This window comes from Arvicola amphibius, chromosome 17 (assembly GCF_903992535.2).
Source record: "Arvicola amphibius chromosome 17, mArvAmp1.2, whole genome shotgun sequence".
In the NCBI taxonomy this organism is placed as follows: domain Eukaryota; kingdom Metazoa; phylum Chordata; class Mammalia; order Rodentia; family Cricetidae; genus Arvicola; species Arvicola amphibius.
In genome coordinates, this window is record NC_052063.2 from 3,181,342 (window position 1) to 3,199,828 (window position 18,487).

Below are 18,487 nucleotides of genomic sequence, written 5' to 3' on the forward strand. Positions count from 1 at the left end.
TTCTGGCAACTGAGCTCTCAACGACTGTGATGAAAACGCGCACACACACACACACACACACACACACACACACACTCTCTCTCTCTCTCTCTCTCTCTGAATGCAGATAGTCTGTGGAGCACAGCCCTGTGTGCGGGTACCTACACACATTTATAGTCTTCTGCTGGGTCACCCCATTCCCGAGCAACATCTCTTCTCAGGAACGACACTTGGGGGTCATTAGGTGCTCTAGAACACACGGTTTCTGTAGTACCATGTGACTTCGGTTGAGGAGCAAAGAAAAAGTGTGCTCTGGTTTTTGTGAACACCACAGTGGCATAGACACCTCACCTCCCTCTTGCAAGCCAGGCCCAGAGAACTTCTAAAGACGCCCAAGGCATAGAATGAGAGGGAACAGCCACTCCTTCTGAACGCCTGGGCATTGCCTGGCCCCTCGAGGATTAAAAAGCAAAAAAAAAAATCAAATGGAATTATCAGTAATTTTCCTTTTCAAACACACTGATAACAGGTCAACAACCAGCAAAAGGGCAGAGGAGAAAGAGAAACACTGTCTCTGGTTTTCACGTGAAAACACTATCACGCTAACACTCCACCTGGCAAACAAGGGAACCAGAGCTCACCGTGAGGGCAATGATATGGTGAAGTTGGCAGAAGCAGGAAGCAGCAACGGGCATGTTTCCAGGATGGAGGTCTTCCTCCTCCTGCTCTGATATGTCTGTTTTTGCTCAACAGACACTTCTTGATTCTGGGGAGGAGAGCCAACTTGAACCCAGGTAGTTTCTAAACTGGGATCAGAACTCATTGCCATGCAGTTTCCAGGTTTAAAAGGTTTGAAGCTTTCCTGACTCTCAAGGATGGTGGGTCTTCCAGGTGGAAAGAGTTCATCCATTAAGGGCAGACAGAGGAAAAGGGAGGGAGAAGAAGGCAGAAAACAAACTTTTCTTTTTTTTTTTTTTTTTTGGTTTTTAAAACAGGGTTTCTCTATGAAACAGTCCTGTGTAAAAGTCTACAGAACTTGCTTTGTAGCTCAGGCTGACCTCGAACTCACAGAGATCCGCCTGCCTCTGCCTCCCGAGTGCTGGGATCAAAGGTATGCGCCACCTCCACCTGACCAAACTTTACATCTCTAATGAGTCAAACATCACAGGGTTTCTTGTTAGACAGGGATTTTTTATTTTCTTTTAAACTAGTATTTGAAACAGCCCAGACTCGCCTTGGACTTGCTATGCAGCCAAGGATGACGTCAAAAGTAAACTCCACCACGCTGGACATGGAACTCCATGGTAAACACGCACTCCACCCACGGAGCTACATCTCCAACGCCAGAGCATACGTGAATGTGTATGGCTTCTACGTACATGCACGTGCATGTGTGGGAGGGGTCCATACATGTATATGTGCAGAGGCATGCGTGCACCTGTGTGTGTGTATGTGTGTGTGTGTGTGTGTGTCTGTCTGTCTGTCTGTCTGTCTGTCTGTTCAGAAGTGGACACTGGTGTCTTCCTTAATCCCTCCCCACTCTGTCACCAAGGGAGGCTCTTGATCCAGCTTATCCTGAGGATCCCAGCCCCACCTCCCGAGCACCGGGATTACAAGCAGGCCACTTGCAGGGCTTCTCCTTGGTCCCCAAATCATAACTTTCTCAATTATCTCCTCCCTGCTTCCCCTACCCCATCCATCCCACCAACAGAAATAACATGTTGAGAAACAGACCAGACCTCTTAAAAATGACCACCATATTAAAACCCCCACATTGCTTATTCTACGCCACTGTTTAGACCCTACTGAAGATGTGGGCAGGGGGGAGGACAAAATAACAAAACAAAACAAAAACCTACGCTACAAAAGGTCCCAGATGTGACTAGGAGTCAACCCAGCACTGAGGAGCCACCTAAGGTGACAGGGCGCTGAGCTCACCTCTGGAGATGCAAGTGAGAAGGTGTCTAGGGGCCCAGGCGCTGGTGCTGGTGCTGTTTCTAAGCACCAAAAATTGTCCAGACGCTGGTGCTGGTGCTGTTTCTAAGCACCAGAAATCGTCAAGTGGATGACCAGGCTGCCGGAGAACTGCAGCAGTGCATGAACGTGAGTCACCCTGGGGCAAAGGTTGAGACCCTCTCCCTCTCTGTGTATATACTCCACACTCCTCCATACTCCGTACAGCCTGGTGCAACATCGCCAAGGCAGGCGCACAGAAACCCCCACACTTGCAGACAAGAAGAAGGGGGTTTGGTGAGCGACGCTAGTCTGTGGAAGATCACCAACCACGCGGGGTCAGATTCTCAGCTTTCCCAGAAATCGTGCTCTGTGCTCCTAATCTGCACAGAGAAGTCCCCTTTTCCAAGGAAGAGAAAGCTAGAGCAGATGCTGCAATACGGAGATAAGTGGATTTGAGAAGCTGGCATCGGGACAAGGAATGTCTTCATTTAATTTCATGTTATTGATGACTGTAATCGGGGAAGGAACACAGTGCAAACAGATGCTCAATATTCTGAACTCTAGAAGAGACACAGTTTCTGGGCACGGGCAACGTCCTCTGTAAGATCTCAGCGCCAGGCAGGAATGAGGCCGACAAGTTCATTAGCCTGCAGCTCAGCTCAGCACTGCCTGGCACTGCGCTCAGCAGTGAGCAAAGGGGGCCGGAGGCTGGAAATGCCCACTGGCAGGAAAATAAGATCCAACTCTCCTCCAGGGGCAAGAAAGGGCCTTTTCAGACAGTAGAGCAAACCCAGATCCACTGTCCCCAATACCAAAGACCTCAGAATACCCCCAGAGAGTGGAGTGATGCCGTGTCTCCCCATACAAGGCCTCTCCATCCAACCCCTCTTCCGGGAGTAAAAGGATAGAGTATTTCTTCCCAAGATGTCTTGCAGCAGAGGCTAGAGTCATGTTCTTGGCATTAGGCTAGATGTGGAAGTCAAGAAAACTTGCCCATCTGCCTTGTCCTGACCACCCTTAACGCAGGGCATCTTGGGAAAATGACTTCACGGTGGCCCTGAATTCCTACAGTGGAGTTCAGAATGCCCGGCCCTCTCCCTGACAGCAAACAGAACACTGAACCGAAGACAGCAGCCATGCCGAAGGGACAACGTCGCAAGGGCTTTCATCCCAAAAAAACTGAACACAGGGAAGACGAGCCCTATCGGCCAGAAACTTCCGGCTGTGGAAACGCACTGCAGAAACACACACAGCCCATGGCAAAGTGGGTAAGGAAAGGAGGTGAGCCGGAGGAAGGTCTAAAATGCCCGCGAAGGTCAACAGCCATCTCGTCCCCAGCGCCCTTCATCTGCTCACTGAATAAATAAATATTAAGCAGCTAAACAGGGAAGAGTCGGGGACTCTGAGGTCAACTATTATCCCATCATCATTATTATTATTTGGTTAAAGCAGGCAGAGGAACAAAGACACAACCAATTAAATGACACTTGGGTTCCCTTAGTAGATGAGAAACGGCCTCCAGCAAGACAGTAACATGTTCAGTTCTTTCTGCTTTCGACTTGCGTAGTTCAAAGGGAGTATCAGATGGTGAACTTCAAAACGAAAGGGTCACAGCCTTCAAGGCCAGAGAACAGAAGGGGTGGATGCATCCTCACACACAAGCAAGCCCGTGCGCGCGCACGTGCACACACACACACACAAGGCCAGAGAACAGAAAGGGTAGATGCACACACACACACACACACACACACACACACACACACACACACACACACAAGGCCAGAGAACAGAAAGGGTGGATGCACACACACACACATGGCCAGAGAACAGAAAGGGTAGGTGCACACACACACACACACAAGGCCAGAGAACAGAAAGGGTAGATGCACAGACACCACACACACACACACACACACACACACACACACACACACGGCCAGAGAACAGAAAGGGCGGACTCACGCAAATGCAGAGGCCATGCATGCACCACCCTCCAGTCAGATGGTCTGACCTCCTGAGCAGACAGATCAGAGTGGAACCAAGGCCAGTGGCTCTCCCGGGACGTCCAAGGCTCCCTCTCCCACACCTTCTGATGGGGACAGGAACAGCTTCAGTCCCACTCACAGGTTTTGGCTGTACTCCACCAGGGTTCATGCCTCAGGAGAAGGGTTGAACAAAAGCTAGTGCATGCCCTAATAACGCCTTCAAGTTGAGCCAAGCAAGCCCACGAGGCTCTGGTGTGAGACACTGATATGAAATCAAACCTCACAACCATCTGTCCTTCTTCAGGTCGGGGGCCTAATAACGGCTCCTTGAGGTTATTTTTGTGAAAGACCAGGGGCTGGTTGGTGAGACAAACACCAACAGCTGTGGGAGAAAGCCTTTCTGTGTGATTTTCCATGGTGTCCTCACCCAGCCCCCCAAACCATGCCTCCTCGTGAAGGTCAGAGGCTTTGGTGCTGCCGCCCTGCGTGACAGATGTCAGGCCGCACAGTGCTGGGGCAGGTTGCCGGGCAGCTCACTGCGCCCTCCTCTCCTCTTGAATGAAGTCAGCTCTAGATAATATGCTGAGAGGTTATTCCTTTCAGAACTGCTGGGACTGAAAAAGAAAAACACTAAGTTTGTGCCCTTCCGGTGAGGGAGCATCCCGGACGTCCCCTGAAGGCTGTCTATGACTCAGATTGTAGCTACATACACATCACCCTCACGGCACAAAAGCCACCCTGAGCACGGCTCCCCTGCCACATGGCCAGGAACTCGGGTTCACAAGAAGTTCTGAGCCTCCACCTACGGCCAGCTCTTCCCAAGAAGACAGGAGACACCTGCACACGGCAAACTGTGACCATGGGGGTGCCAACCTTATTGTGACACTTTCTCCAACACTGTCACCTGACAGAGAAGAAGAAAGATTAAAAATTGGGGAGATTTTTGAGGAAATGACCTGTCCTGTTAAAACGTGTAACACTATTCTTCAAAAGGTATAAGGACTGAAAAGAAACACCCTGGGCCTTAGAATTACAGGTTTTTTTTCTTTTGTTTAAGGCAAATTAATATCAGATCACAGATTTAAAACAAAAGGCCCTTATACACACACACACACACACACACACACACACACACACACACACACACACACTGTCCCTGGCAGATGAAGACCGCCGTCACAATGCAGCCTAGAGAGTCCTTGACCTGTGTAGAAAGGGACCTCTTCCATATAATCATCCTTCCTCCCCTGCTAGCTGGTTTTAGGTCAACTAGACACAAGCTAGAGTTCTTTTAGAAGAGAGACTCTCAGTGCATGATGGTGGTGCATGCCTTTAATCCCAGCACTCAGGAGGCAGAAGCAGGTAGATCTCTGTGAGTCTGAGGCCAGAGTACAATCAGGGCAGTTACACAGAGAAACCCTGTCTTGAAAAAACAAAACAAAAAAAACCCAAAAACAACAAAAAAGAGGGACTCGCAAATGAAAGGAAAAATGTCACCCCCCAGACTGGCCTGCAGACAAGCCTGTCAGGCTTTTTCTTTATTGATGATTGATACGGGTTGGTGCTACCCCGGGCAAGTGGTCTCGAATTGTACAAACACGCAGGCTTAACAAGCACTGGGAGCAAGACAGAACGCAGCATTCCTCCATGGCCTCAGCATCAGCTCCTGCCTCTAAATTCCTGCCCTGACTTCTCAGATGATGCTACAAGCTGTTACATGAAATCAACCCTCTGCTCCCCAAGATGTCACTGGTCATCCCCACCCTTAAATCCTGCCTCCAAGCTGAAGTGTCTTCTGCGAGACACTAACGGCTCTCTCTCGTCTGCTATGCACAGCAAGGGGAAAGCCAGGGCATTCGACTCTCAAGGCCTAGAACCTTCTAAGTGTTTGGGGACGGGGACACATAGATATTGTGCATCCCTGAACCCGATGTCTTTCCCGGGGCCTCCATGAGGATTAACAACTAATAGTGACATCCCCTACTGGGCCCCCAAGAAACCAGCGCCCTCGGAACCCACACAGCCAAGAAGGAAAAGACATGAAATATGGTAGTAACATGGTGACACACAGTTCTGGACCCTGAGGACACTTCGTGCCACAAAGTGACCTCCGTTCCAGAACGAGCCAGATGCTACCTAGCAAGAGAAGGTAATGATGTCACATAGTGAAGCCCACCAAGGGATCAGTAACTAAACGACTGGCTGTGGGCAGGTGTGTATGTGTGTATGAGTGTGTGTGTGTGTGTGTGTGTGTGTGAGTGTGTGTGTGTGTGTGTGTGTGTGAGACAAGACAGGGAAGTAGAAGAGGTGGGAGTGGGACAAAAGAGGCTAATGAGGGGGTGAATGTAGTCAAAATACATTACACACGTGTATGAAATGTCATAGTAAAAGAGGTTGGGGATGGGGGGTCTGGCTTCATTGAACCGAAGTCACCAGCAGTCAGCTTAAGAGACAACACCATATCTTTGTCATTCACTCCCTTCTATCACAGATGAAATTCCTCCAGAAACTTGATCCCTACCTGGCCCAAGGCAAAAGTCCTTCTTCAAGGCCAGGTTTGGTGCCTGTGGTAGACACCTGCAGGTCACAGCTACTAAGGTCCCTTACCCACACTCTGCCTCCCCAGAGGTTAAGGTCCCAATCTTCAGGAGGAAGAGGGCCCTGGCAGCAGAAACACTATGGAAGACCCCTCCCACAAAGGGCGCCAAACCCTGGTACTCCACTCTTTAGAGACTGGCTTCCAGTGACTCAACCCCACACCCCAAGAGGAGACAAGGAAAAGTCCTCGGGGGTGGAGGCCGAGGACATCCTCCCCCGGAGCACAGAGCTGCGCAGTACCGGCTTCGTTTCATTAGAGAAGCCTTACGTTCACTCCTTTGATTCTACTTCAGGAGAAACGGCTTTGCAGATGGAATTGTCCCCTCCCCAAAGTACTCGCCACTAAGCCTGGGAAGGTTCCCATAGCTCATTCAGTGGCGACAAGATGGTAACAATGGCCTGAAGAGACAAGGGAAGCAGAGAGTGTGGAACTTATGGGTACCCAGGAGGCTCCGTCATGGCTCCTTAAGCTGCAGGAGGAGAAGCCGTGGGAACAGGGAGCTCACGGCCAACACGTGCACAGAAGGGTGTGGGTGGGGGATGGGCATGGGGAAATCCAATGCACAGCACAGTCCTGCCAGCTCTTCCCGCCTGAGCAGACCTGGAAATGAAAATTCCATGCTTCCTAGTATTCAGTGTCCCTAAGCAATGTCTCTTTGGGCTCGATATAGCCCAGCGTGGCATGGGTATGCTCACATACGGAGGGGTCCTCCAGGGAAGGATGACATATTCAGAAGGAGCCCCAGAAGGACAATATAAAATACTTCAACATTTCAGCCCAAGTGCTCGGCTCCTGGGGGACCAGAAGGGCCAGCAGCTAGACACAGAAGCCATTCTGAGCACAGCGAACATGGAAGGAACGAGGCTCACGGATTAATAAGGCAAATGTCACATGGCGGCCACGCACAGATGATTGTTTAGGGAAACATGCATTGCAGAGCCCTGGGCCAGTCATGGAAATAATTGCTCACTAAGAGACAGGCAGACAAGTGGGTGGGGGAGGACGATAAGAGCCTTAGTCTGTGGTCTCCCAGGACCACATTAGCTTGACTACCCTGCTCTACACACCAACACTACCGCACACCCTTAAGTCTCAGCGCAGTGTGCAATGACCAGGGCCCAGCGAAGCTGAGAACCCTGCCTCAAGTCACCGCCTCTGGAAGCGACTCTGCTGAGCAGTGGTTCTCAGGGGAGGCAATCGATCTGCCTCTCGGGAGCCTGTGATGTGGTTCCGAGACTTCACTGGCAATCTCTACGGGTGTCTCGCAGGAGAGAAGTCGGGAATGCTACAAGACATTCCAGGGCTGAGGACGTCCCCAGAGTGGCCTAGTGCCAAAGCAAACCTCCGTAGGTCCTTATCGGCCTCCAATCTCTCCCTTATCACCTATCACACAGACAGCTTCCCTTCCTGTTTACAAAGGGCCCAAAGGATCTCGGCTTTTTAAACAAGAGCCTGAGTCAGATTATAACTCCAGCCAATGATGAAACAGAGGAACACAAACTCTCTACACGCTTGGCTCCCCTTGGTCTTGCACACTTGGCTCTCTTGGGCCCTACATGTCTTTCTTACCACTACTGTTTCTGTCCCAGGGCTTCAGAATCCTTGGTTTATCCTGCTGAGACTCTTCCTGCTATTTGAACAAGATCAGGAAGGCGCAGAGCTCTAGCTTCAACACCTACTTCTTCGGGCCTGCCTTGGCCCAGCTCTTGCCTGGTCCTCCCTTCCTACCACCCTAGAAGCATCCTTAAGGTCTGGCATGGCAGGGTGTTTTTGATCTGTACATTGTCTTATTCCTCTGGGAAGATGGAGCTGTCACCTGTGCTACCTTTGCCTTTTCTTTTCTACCCAAAACACTGTGTGGAGCTCAGCGAGAGCTCAATAAATTCTTGGAAAAACCATGATGGATGAATGAATGAATGAATGAATGAATGAACGAACAGATCATTGACTGCAGATTGTCTATGTTTTCTCAGGAGTCTGAAAGCTTCCACACTTCCAAAGCTTTGTACCATCAGAGGCCAGGGTATCTGGGTGGAACTGCGTTCATCTTGGTATGGTGACCAATGCTCTAGAACGGGTGTAGAACACATTTTCCGGAAGGGCCAAAGAACTATTTAGAGCTTTGAGGTCATTCAGTCTCTGAAGGAAACATTCAGTTCTGCCATGACGGCACCAACAGGGCAGAAAAACATGCAAGCGACAAGCACAGCTGAGTCTCAGGGGGACTTTATGTAGGGACACCGCATTGCACTTGAGTTTTGTGGAATTTCCGTATGTTGGGGAAGAGCCTCTTGATTTCCTCCTAGCTACTTTATGATAAACACAGTTCTCAGCTCATGGACAGGCTGATCCTGGTCCTGACATCACGGTTTGTCTGCTGCTGTGCTAGGTCTTCATGAATTTCGTGATTTATTCAATCAGTTAAGTCAATCACATTCAGTAAAGGATGGGTCCGAGTTCTTTTCTGGCCGTCATTCACCCACACACCCCAGTTGCTCTTCAGATTCTCCAATTGCCTGAAGAAACTGAGACCCAAGGTGACTGCCAAGGTCATGGAGCCCCAGCCTCTGACTCAGTGAGAAATGTTTTTCTCTTAATAGACTGTCACAAAAACTGGCCCACCATGGTGTGAGAGGTCTTAATGAACCTATAACAGACTTTAGAAAACCAGGAGGGAGGAGCCTAGCGAGCCAGGAGGAGCCTAGCAAACCAGGAGGGAGGAGCCTAGCAAACCAGGAGGAAGGAGCCTAGCCAGCCAGGCAGGAGGAGCCTAGCAAACCAGGAGGGAGGAGCCTAGCGAGCCAGGCAGGAGGAGCCTAGTGAGCCAGGAGGGAGGAGCCTAGCAAGCCAGGAGAGAGGAGCCTATCTAACCAGGAGAGAGGAGCCTAGCAAGTGAGACATCAAGCAACAGCCCCTGTCCAGAAATAAAAGCAACAGAAATGTTACTGAGAACCGTCCATCCCATAGTATACGGTTGTTCAGCTGGTCTCAGAAGAAGAAAAAAATGTAGATTGCAGCACCGTCTTGCCCCTTTGCCTTAAAGGAAAAAAGAAGTTAAGGGCATCGGCATAGAAAATTGTGCTGCCCCACACTGCAAGGGAACCCCAAAGGTGACGTCTTCATAATAAACACACAGGTTGAATGGCTAAGTCAAGACAACTTCTTCCCAACCTAAAGTCCCCCCCCCCCATTCCCCAAATGGTCACTAAGATAGTCCGGGGCAAAATAAACATACTCAGAGTAGGGAGGAAAAAACTCACACACAAATCTGAGAGTCACTGAACTTAGCAATAGTCACTGAACATGGAAAGCAGTACTTTATAATATTCCCCAAACCAATTACAAGCTGTGTAATGGAAGGCATGTGTCTGGGAGATATGGTGCGTGCACACACACACACACACACATACACACACACACACACACACACACACACGCACACGCGCGCCCAAAGAAATCGAAGTCTTCAGGTTTCAAATACCAAATCAAGAAATGGTTAACTAGCAGGGCCCACCTCGGCAACAGAAACCAGTGAGAGGAACCACCGTGAACTTCACCCCAGACACCCAAGCACTTAGACCAAGAAACGGCCATAAAAAAATCCATGGCCAACTCAGCATCTGACATGGTGGGTCCATCCCACTCTTCCTAAACCTAATGTCCTTACACTAAGGAATTCTCAAGACAAATATTAAATCCTAAAAGCCAGAGTCTTGATGGAAACGTCTCAAAAGGAGGCGGCTCCCCCAAGTTCTGGAACTGAAGCTGGCGCCTCTCTCCAGAACACTGGCAATGTTTTGCCTAGCCTACTCCTAAATTTCCTCCCTCGGCCTCCTACTCCGGTGGTACGGCTAACCACCAAGCCTGGATCCAGCCTCTTGAGCAATAGCTTTGACTTGTTCCTTCCTGTCCAGAGAATTCAATTAAAGCCTATATTGGTAACAGAGCATTGATTTCCCAACACAGAATGCTTTCAAAAACAACAACAAAGGGGAGGGATGGCCAAGACGACAGCAGTGAACCACCCCAACTACAAAGCCTCGGAGACACGGTAAGCCTCTGTCTTTTTAAGGAAACTGTGCCTAGCATAGGTCCCGAGACACCGAGGTGGTACTCAGTAACGGGCTATGGCCGAATGGAGTCTATAAGCCAAGGATCTCAGATGGGATCATGGGTACCAGATACAATGAATCTGTCTCCAAGGGATCTTAAAGATCAATACAAATTGAGGCCACAGTATCCTGACAATTCTGTCTCATTTTACTTCCACCTTGGACATTTGTTTTGTTTGGTTTCAAGTCAGGGTCTCACTATGTAGCTCACTGCCCTACATAGACCAGGCTGGTCTCTGCCTCCCCTGAATGCTAGCATTAAAGGCATGCTCCACTGTGCCCAGCTTTACCCTGGACATTTTCAAAACTTCTCTCCTATGGTGATTTGTATCGTCGTCGTCGTCATCATCATCATCATCCTAATAACATTACTCCCCATTCACTGTGTTCTACACATGTGAGCCTAGGTACGTCTCCAACAGTCCCAACACAGAAAGTGATGGGATCCCATTCTCTAAGCAAAGAAACTGAGGCTGCACATGGATAAATAATTTACTTACAAAGACTCTGCCCAAAGTCATTCTCTTCCATAACTAGAAAACTTACCAGCCAGAACGCTTCAGCTTCAAAGCATCGTTTTTTTCAAACCATTTCATGACTGAGACAAACTAGCATAACATTCAGTAAACACTAAAAGGCCTTGAAATCAGCCATGCGTGGACCGGCTGTAGCACTGGCTGTCGGTCCCAATAACTGTTCCTTTATGTGGATTCAAACTGAAGGAGCACGAGAAGACCCTGTGATTACACTCCACATCCCACTCCTTTGAAGGCAGAAACCGGCATCTTTTAAGAAAAGATTAGCTCCCATTACATAATTATGTCTATATGCGGCGGGGGGATGGGCATGTGAGTGAAAGCACCTCAGTTTCCCCTGAAGCTGGACTCGCAGGCAGTTGTGAGCAGTCCAGATGTGAGTGCTGGAATCCCAAGGCAATCCTCTATGACAGCAGTGAGCGCCGTGACTGCTGAACCGTTTCCCGGCCCCAGATATTAGCATCTTGATGTCTGAGCTTCAAGTCAGTTTTGCTAAGCAACACTCTCCGACATCCTCACAAGTGGTACCCACAGACATAATTTCCTACAACACCCATTTTCCTGATAGGCAAAGCGGAAGACACAGGAGGAGGAGGAGGAAGAGGAGTAGGAGGAAGAGGAGGTGTTTTTATGAAAGACAACAGGCGAAAGCTTGCGTTTAAAGAGGGAACAGAATTTAGGCTACAATCTTCCTGAGAGTGGACCAGATTCAAACAGGGGTTGTCCCCGGCCTCCCAGGCATGATGCTCAACCTCTTTTGTTCTGCAAAGTTCTTCACAGAAGGTCTAGAAGATACATCTCCCATGATGCTTTGATGCACGGTCATTTCAAACAAAGAGGGTTAAAAAAAAGATAGGTGTTTAAAGGCCTACCTCACACCTACCTATTTAAAAGCACATATAAATTTCCCTGAGTCTATAAAATCATGACTCTCATGAGCATATTCCTCAAATTACAATCACACGACAGACTGCTGACTCTCTTTTAAAAGGAGAACCAGCTTCCCGTGACCAGCTGAGGGGATCTGGGCCTGACAGAGCAGCCTTTGTCTGCAGAGGAGAGGCTCTCCGCTGCTGTCTCCCTCACGCTGACTTTGGAAGACTCACTGTGCGAACAACGCTTCCCGACGAGGAGAAAGGAATAGAGTTTTACTGTGGCCATTGAATAATTCAGCTACCAACTCGGCAGACAGTCAATTCTCCCACCCATCACGGACCTCAAAGGTAATAACAGGTAAGACAGGGCCCTGTGTTCCCTGCCACCGGCACCCGGGTATGCCATCTGCCCAACTGGCCTGGAACCTAGAACAGCAAAGAGCAACGTGTCTTCAGCACGCATAAACTCTGCCTGCGCTGCTTTCTGCTGTCATCATAAAAGACTCTGGCGTGAACAAAGGATTCATTTCAGCTTACAGCCCATCACCGAGGAGGAAAGCCAGAACAGAAGGAAGCTGGAGTCTGGAACTATGGGCCATCGAGGAACAGTCGCTGCTTATTTATGGCTTGTTCACTCCCTTACCTCCAGCTTGTTCCCCTCTTTCTTAAATAGCCTAGGTCCACCTGCCTAGGAATGGCACCGCCCACAGTGGGCGGGGCCTGTCTAGGAATGGCACCACCCAAGGTAGGCGGGGCCTTCCTAGGAATGGCGCCGCCCATAGTGGGCGGGGCCTGTCTAGGAATGGCGCCGCCCACGGTAGGCGGGGCTTTCCTTCCACCGGCAGTCGGATTGAGGCAACTCTTGAATGGAGGTTCTCTCTTTCTCGATAACTCTAGACAAACCATGACAAACTGTAAATGGCAGCCCCCAAGCCGCAAGCCTTCCCACTTTCTGGTTCAAAGACTGCCACAGGATCGCGTGGCGGAGGACTAGGACCCCGCGGTGTAGGAAGTAGACACGGTTGAGATTGGCCGAACAGTGGAAAACCAGATAAAGATGGACAAAACATCTTTATCTGCAGAAAGACATGGCATGAAGCGTTATTAAACAGAACAGGAGCAGAGTCAAGTCTGCACTCCTCACTCCACTCAGGGAAAGCTCTGGAGAGAAGCCACGGGCAGCTCCTCTGAGTCCGCCTTCGTGGGTCCAAGGTCCTTATGCCGGTCTGGCTGGATACTGGGGACGGGGGAGGTGGTGGGGGACCCTCCGGGATGACCTTGAGAGTCTGTGTTCAAAGACGGCAGACCCAGAAGATGGAAGGAGCCTGGGTTCCTGTGGCAGCAGAGGGGAAACAGCTGCTGTGTGAGGGGAGCTTTCTCTGTGACGGTAGCATGCACACGAGGTGACAACTTGGGAGGGGGTTGTTTTGTTTCATGGCTTTAGAGGGTCTGGTCCGTGATCAGCTGGTGCTGTTGCCTTGAGTAAGGCGGTTCCTCAGAGGGAAAGGGTTCCACGGAGCCAAAGGACTCTCCCGGGGGAGACGAAAAGTGTCCTCTGGAGGGCACACCTCCAGTGACCTGAAGACATCCCAGCCAGCTCTTCAGGGTTCCCCCTACCCTCCAGCAATACCGCCTCAGACAGCGGGCTTTGCCACACAGTCCTTTAGGGGACACTAAAGAACCAAACTCCAGCGGCCGCCCACCTAGAAATACCTACTCTAGACTGTGGCATAAGTGAGAGGGGACGTCTCTTGTTTCATTTGCCTCGATTTGGAAGTCTTAGCTGCAGAAGCTGCCGTTGCTTTAAATAACACACACAGTACGGAGCATTCATTCATGAGTTAGGGCCCTCTCGGATCCGGGCTTGCCGACTGTAGGAGGCCCGTCCACAAACACCGCCCTTCAGAAGCATGGTTAGTGAGCACATGAACACAGCAGAGAGGGGAAAGGAAAGTACGAACGCTCGTTGGTGAGGACTGTCACAAACAAAAATGGCCTAGCAGGGACCTGGAGGAGGAGCACCCGTTATTTCAACGGCGGCTACAGCAACACACACGGGAGGATGAACAAAACATACACACGGGGGGACCAACGAAACATCTGGGCTTGAAAGAAAACTGCACTCACAAAAAGATTCAGGGTCAGCTATAAGAAAGACTGACCGGCGTGTATACATAATCCTGAGAGCTGTTACCCATCTCCCCATGCGATTTCATATCCAGAGCGGGTAATAGCATCGCCAAAAGGATTGGGATGGAGCTGTGTAGGGACCGTGTGGGCTAAGGAACACTGCCACTGCTCCATTCATTCAGGGGACCAGAATGAGGCGGTGTGACCCTGTTCCTTCTAGCACTTCTTGGGGTCACAAGGTTTATTTTGCTTGGTTTTTCCCAACTGTGGGGTGTGCTGCATACACTTGCTCCAGCAGCAGGGCAAAGCATGAATCCCCCACACATACCAGCCTTAAGCGAGCATCCCACTGGGAGCAGGCACCCATGGCTATTGTCCTCTCTCTCTTCAGTCAACCCACAGAGCAGCCCAGGGAGGGAGGGGGACAAAGAGAGGAGGAGGGAGGGACAGAAGGTGGGATGGGTGGATGGACAGAAGAACGGACGGAGGGCGAGAAGTGTCTAGCACTTATGGGGAGGTTGAAAAAAAGGGCCCAGTTCCTCACCCCTCCCTGGTACACTCCTTGGGCAGGTGTTCTGCCTAGTGCCTTGGTGCTAGGCTCGGCTACAGCCTCGCTGTGCCCACAGGACATTAACAAGCACTGCCGGGAGAGAGGAAGTGAAGGCATTTCCATGAACTTTTGACCTTCAGACACAGGGGTCTCTGCCCACCAAGGTGTGTGAACAGTGAACACCACTGTGTGATGGAGAAGTGTCTGTGTTACTTTCATTGGTTAATAAAGAAACTGCCTTGGCTCTTTGATAGGACAGGAAATTAGGTAGGTGGAGTAAACAGAACAGAATGCTGGGAAGAAGGGAAGTGAGGTCAGATGTCATGCCTCTCCTCTCTGGGCAGTCGCCATGATTCTCTGACCTGAGTCAGATGCGATGGAGCCAGCCTCCAGGTCAGACACGCTGAATCTTTTCCGGTAAGACACCACTCTTGGTGTTACACAGATTATTAGATATGGGTTAGTGAAGATGTGAGTAAGAGGCTGGAACTAATGGGCCAGGCAGTGTTTAAATGAATACGGTTTGTGTGTTGTTATTTCGGGGCATAAACTAGCCATGCGGCCGGGAGCCAGGCGGGAATGCAGACCGATGCTCCCATCACTACAACTGTGTGTCCCCATGGTTCAGTGGCCGCTTGCTGGGCTGCACCGCTGTGGCAATGACACACAGTGCTGGCTCCATCCTCATCTAACAGACAAGAAACGGGGGCACAGAGGGAGGTGGAGCCCAAGGTCTCACAGCCGCCTGGAAGCAAGCAGAGGCCTGCATTTGTTGCCTCCCATTCCATGATCTTAACGTCTCTCCATGCATTGCTAAAAGCTAAACCCATGGCCTGGGCTCTCAGGTCGAGGGGTTGGGATGGTCAAGGCTAGGAGCAGAGACCCTTCCCTATCCTGACTGGTGGCAACCATCTTCCTCCGGTGGCTGGTGGCAGCCACCTGCTCCTATCCCACCCCCACCCCCTACTCTCCCCAGAACTCTGGAACCACACGGGGAGTCTAGCACACCTGAGCTCTCCCTGCCAGTCTCCTCTGACCCCGCCCCCCTGCACGGACACTGCTCAGGCTCTCCTCTCTAAAAAAACTGCTTCCTGCGGCCACATCTGGAGCCAGCCAGGCTTCACTGGTGGTTGCCCCACTCCTGCTCTCTGAGTCTCTCCCACCAGCAGCCTTCTTCCTGTGACACCTGACACCTGCAAAGGGGCGACAGTGGCCTCTATACAGAAAGAACGACTGTCCTTCCAGCCATGCCTAGCAAGTCTCGGCACGGCTTCCATCTCTGCCCAACTGAGGCCCACAGGTCCCACTTTCAACTTGGCACCAGGACGAGGTTTCTTCAAGGGGCTTATGAGGACCAGAGTTCCCTGGGTGCTTCCTGAAGTCCCCTTTGGCCCCAGTTAGCCAGACGAGCTGAGGAGGCCTCTCTCTGGAGTGTGACTGGGAAGAGGTTCCCTCCCCCCACCCAACCACCCAAGGAATCTTCTGCACCAGTGTCTGAGCTCAGCCCTCCCTAGGTGGGAGAACCCAGAGCCCTGGGTACAGCCCTGGTCAAAAGCGAACTCACTCACAGCCCAGACAGGACAGATCAGAACTACATTCCAACACGCTATTTAACACGAGTAAGCGATTTGAAATGTGTGCATCCGCTCTGGAATTTTTCATGCAGTGGAATAATTTCCCAGCCTCACCTGACTTCAAGTAACTGAAGGCATGGAAAGCGTAAAACTAGTAAAGAGACTACGACACTCTACGCTTCAGTCTCGGAGCTGGGGCCTTGTGTGCCTTTATTTGTTTGTTTATTTATTTTATTTATTTATAGAAGCACTGGTTGTTGCACCTAAGGCATCCTGCCTGTGAGGCAAGCGCTCTACCACTGAGCTACAGTCCCAGCCTGAAACCGTGGCTCTGGGATAGATAAATTCCAAAGTCCTAGAGCTAACACACAGCCATGATGGGCTTTGCACAAAGATCCACCCCAGGCTCTGAAACCCGAGCCACGGCTGCGGCTGCGAGCCACGGCTGCCTGTCTCTGCTGCGGGGAGACACACAGGTGCTAATTACATTAACGAGGCAGCCGTGGTGGTGCCCACGAGGCAGAGGCCATAGCCTCGAAGAAGTCAGTAAGAAATGGGGTGGGTTTCTCGGATGCAAAAGCATGCACAATGCTACTAAAAGCATCCTGGAGGAGCCAATCCTGCCTGTGTACCAACTGTCCTGCAGCAAGATGCCAACCACACAGATGCAGCCTGGTTGTGGATGGATGTGCCCCCAGGAGAGACAGCCAGAGCTCCGAAACCACCCTCTTGAATGCAACTGACTCGCTCAGGTGGTCTTCGCAGCCAGGAATAAAAGCTAACATTTACTGGCTACGTCCAACATTTTGTGAGCTTCCTCAGTTCAAAACCACGAGACTGAGTCCCAAAAGCATGACACCATTTTTAATTCAAGAATCTACTCAATGATTTCCCCCCTTTACTCATAAAATATTCTTTTTCTCCCAGTAAGTCCTTATTCACTTAATCCACAGTCCCATGGCTCTCTGGTCAGTTTCTGAAGTAAGCGCTAGCCACAGAAAAAGGAAATGGGTCCTGTGTCCCAAGATAAGATTGTGGTAGCCAGAATCCACAGAAAGGATCAGGGTGATATCATCATGAATTAGCATCATGGAGGAGAGCCCCAGGCTGGAGAGCGTTCAGGGACACAAGGCCACAAAACAGAAGGTCTCAGTCCAAGTGTAAGTCCTTCAACAGGGCCTTTACACTCTAGAGTGGCTCCAGACACTGTCGCGGGTTAGGGTTTGCTCTTGAACATGCACGTCTGAGGGTGGGGTTTTAACTGTTTTAACTGCAGGTGGACAAATACAGGGCAAGTTAAGTGTTTGCCAGAGATCTCACCATTAAGAAGTGGCCAATTTGTGGTCTGAACACAAGCCATGCAATCAGTATCACTTGTCCCCCTGAGAATGTCTATGAACACATCTGCCCCACTCACCCACAGTTCCTTCTTTCTTGGATCTAACACATTTCACCTCAGGATTCAAAACAGACTTAACCTGGACTTGCCTGGGAACTTTCCCTTGGGCCTGGGGTATAGTGATATTTTATTTATGTTCTAATAAATAATGCTTCCCAAAAGATAAGAAGGTAAAATTAAGCCACTAGAGGCCAGACAGTGGTGTCACACACCTTTAATCCCAGGATTTGGGAGACAGAGGCAGACGGATCTCTGTGAGTTCAAGGTCACACTGGACTACACAAGATCAATGCAGAAACAGATCCAGGTGGTGGTGGCTCACACCTTTAATCCCAGTGCTAGGGAGTCACATGACTTTAATCCCAGCACTAAAGGGGAATATAAGGTAGGAAGAGACAGAGGCTCAGAGCTCAGTCTGCAGTCACCCGGGCTTGGTAGAGGTAAGACTTCTCTAGTGGCTTGGCTGTTTTGATTTTCTGATCTTCAGCTTGAACCTTAATATCTATCTCTTATAATATCTTATAATATCTATCTCTTATAATAATATCTTAATAAAAATATCTAGGTTTTTATTATTTGTGCTACATTGAGGACCAGGATATATATATATAAAACGAGGCAGGGTCTCATGCAGCCTAGACTGGCTTCAGACTCTCTATGTAGCTCAGGAAGACCTTGAACTCCTGGTCCTTCTGCCTCCACCTCCCAAATTCTGGGAGGATAGATATGCACCCTTCCATCCATTTTGTGTGGTGCTGATGTTCGAGCCTGGTGCTTCACGCATGCTGAGCA

General features: G+C 50.2%; 1 protein-coding gene across 1 annotated transcript in view; it reads right to left on the reverse strand.

Moving 5' to 3' along the window:
* Window positions 1–18,487, reverse strand: part of Chst11 (carbohydrate sulfotransferase 11) — a 195,616-nt gene that overhangs the window by 135,009 nt on the left and 42,120 nt on the right. The window lies entirely within an intron of this gene.